A 2,946-nucleotide genomic window follows, 5' to 3' on the forward strand; every position below is an offset into this window, starting at 1 on the left:
ACTCGAAATTTTGAGAAAAGTAACTCGAAATTTCGAGTTAGCGCTGCCAATCAGTAATCTATGTGAATGATGTCATTTCCTTGTTACCCGGAAGCTGAAGCCCTCAGGTATAAATGCTACAGCTAAGCTACCAGTATTACATCCAGTCATAAATGCACAGATTGCTGAGTATTTTCACCGTGGCTTCAAAAATGATGAAATCCTTGTGTTATTAGCTGAATCACATGGCGTTACTATCAGCAAAGGTACTCACGAAAGCGCCAATGTGTTGCGATCCGGTTTTGAGTGTGCGAAAGTGACCTCATTCACGTAGATTACTGATTGGCAGAGCTAACGTGACATTTTGAGAAAAGTAACTCGAAATTGTGAGTTATGTTGCTACAAATTTTGAGTTATGTTTCTCGAAATTTTGAGTTATGCTTGGTTTTTTGGGGGGTTTTTTTAGTGGCGGAAACAGGCTTCCATAGATGAGGGAAGATGCCACTGTTTCTGTGCTGGTGGACTTTGCTCAGCTTCAGTGTGGAACTTTAAAAGAAAAATAAGACTTTTTAGATGCAAATAATTGTGTTATCATGTTAAATTAACACTCTGTTAATGTTATAGAGTGGCAGGACTGATAATGTTTGCTCCCATTAACATTGTCATTTTGTTATTAGGCACAGCCACTTGTCGCTACCTCAATGATTGTCACGGTGAGTAGAATGAGGGACCCAAAAGCGGAGCTTGTGGAATGAATAGACAGCATGTTTATTTACAGTGAAAAAGGATTAAAATAACAGTTCAATGTGCAAGCCGTCCTCCGTGTGTTCCTCCCCGTGTCCCAAACGTGTGTGATAGTGCGTCCGTGTCTTCCTCCAAAGTGAATCTGTGCTCGAGACTTCCTTCCCAGCAATCTCCTCTCCGTCCTTAATCCTAAGGATATAAGTACAACGAAGGTAAGTTCACTTCTCTTCACAGTCTTCATATAACAAGACACTCAAAGCTACTACCAGGCTTGGTTAATATTCCCACGCAGAGTGTCGCCTGACTCTGCAGTTAAGTAGCCCTCTTAAGATGGCGGATAATTGGGAAGAGCTGAGCACCGCATCAGTTGCCGGCGTGGCGACTCCCGTGCGGAGGTGCTTCCAGGTCAGATGTCACCCGGTGTCTGAAGATGACTTCTGTAAACCCACGGAAATGGAGAGGGAGGAAAAACAGGAGGACAACACACAGAAAACACACACAGGCAGGTCGGCCGTTGGGGACCATCCAGCCATGACAATGACAGCAGACAGCTAATGTGAGTACCTGCTAAACGTTAAATTGCTAACATTAATGTGTGTGCCAGCCAGATTAATTAAACTGTTTAATGCTTACATGTTGTTGAAATAGGAGCTATACTCACCTCACAAAATTCTTCCAGGGTGTCAGTCTTTAAGATGTTTTGCCAAGTTGTTGTTCTACTATTCACATGTTCAGCTGCTAGTGGGGGGAGGAGCTGTGTCTGCAGGTGCTAACAGCTGAAAGAAGCAAAGACACCTGCTACAAATGTAAATGTAAAAGTTAGTATCCAAGCTGTTGGCAACCTTATGTGCTGCCAACAGCACATAAGGTACAGAATAAAGAACTAAATTCATTCATCAGTTCAAGACAGCATACTCTTCATATAACATTATTTGATCCTTTAGAGGATCAAGGATAAAGGATTGATGTTTATAGGGGTAGCAACCCCTAACAGCCCTTACACACCAAGCGCACTGCAAAAAAGCAACACAAAATTCCAAACTTAATCTGTAAAATATATAAACACTGAACATGCGGCGTTTTTCTGGAAAATTTGTCCTCAAGAAAATGTGCTGGAAAAAAATGAGTTAGATATTAAGGGATGATGAGCTGGTTCTTATGTTTCTAAACAAGAAAGAGACGAAATGTAAACTCTGGGTTCATTCAGGGAGAATTTCATGGTTTTCATGGGTCTGTCTGGGGGGTATCTTTGTTTCTTTTGCTGCTTCCTGGAAAAAGCTTTTACTCTACCGTGATTTTTCATGACTTTGTGTAAGTTGGAGGTACAGCCACAGTACAAACACGGATCGTAGTTTGCAGTGTTTTCATTTACAGCTGTAAAGTACCTCTGCCTTCCCACTCACTGAGCAGATAGTTATTAGCAGCAGTAATTAGCATATGCATATCTGGGTGTTTTGCACGCACACTGTTCATGGGTGCATTATGTAAAGACAGCATGCTAGTCTTAGCTGACAATAGTTGTACAAACAGGGTCCCTTCTGGTTCCCAAACAGCTGAGCAATCAAAAATGATGACGTTAAGGCTTTAAAATGAAGAGTCCAGTCTATGTTCCTGTCTGTGAAGGCTTTACCAGCATTAGCATGGACTTTTGATAGATCATTGTTTTGCAATGATGATATACCTTAGTGGCTTAAGTGCAACTCACACTTGATGATCCAGGTGAGCTAATAAATCTTGTGTTTTCCCGTGGTACAACTGTGCCATCAGAGTACCTGCTGGCATCCGAGGACAACAACTGGTCCTTAATGTAGATTCTTTAGAAACCACTGAGAGCAGCTGGGGCAAACCAGTGTCTGCCAGTCTCCCTGCATCCATGGCAACCAAGTAAACACAGCAGCAAACTGTCAGGTTAAACTTAAGCCTGGCCGGGTGATGTTTCAGTGTCACCCGAAAGCTAACCTCGCACGCTGCTAGATGCCAAATGTGTACTTATGTTAGCATAAATCTGTTTGACTGCCTTTCACCCTCGTTTTTTTCTTTTCTTTTCTTTTCCTTTCTTTTCTTTTTTTTTTTTTGCTCAGTTGTGAAACTTTACAGTAATTAGGTCAGTGAAACTGAGTGTACAGCTATGGTAAACGCACAGGGAAGATAAAAGAAAGTAAAACAAAAAGTATATATCTATATATCTATCTATATATATCTATCTCTATATATATATATATA

The 2,946-nt window shown here is 41.2% G+C and overlaps 1 long non-coding RNA gene across 1 annotated transcript; it reads right to left on the minus strand.

Moving 5' to 3' along the window:
• Positions 1-736: 736 nt before the first annotated feature.
• Positions 737-2,741, minus strand: LOC106633637. Its single transcript, XR_001337004.2, has 4 exons — positions 2,405-2,741; positions 1,385-1,521; positions 990-1,160; positions 737-912 (listed from the first exon to the last, which is right to left on the minus strand). It is a non-coding gene; the product is annotated as an uncharacterized LOC106633637 (long non-coding RNA).
• Between the last annotated feature and the right edge of the window lie 205 nt (positions 2,742-2,946).

The sequence above is a fragment of the Haplochromis burtoni genome, unplaced genomic scaffold (assembly GCF_018398535.1).
Source record: "Haplochromis burtoni strain Fernald_Lab_line unplaced genomic scaffold, NCSU_Asbu1 Contig_328, whole genome shotgun sequence".
NCBI classification, from domain to species: Eukaryota; Metazoa; Chordata; class Actinopteri; order Cichliformes; family Cichlidae; genus Haplochromis; species Haplochromis burtoni.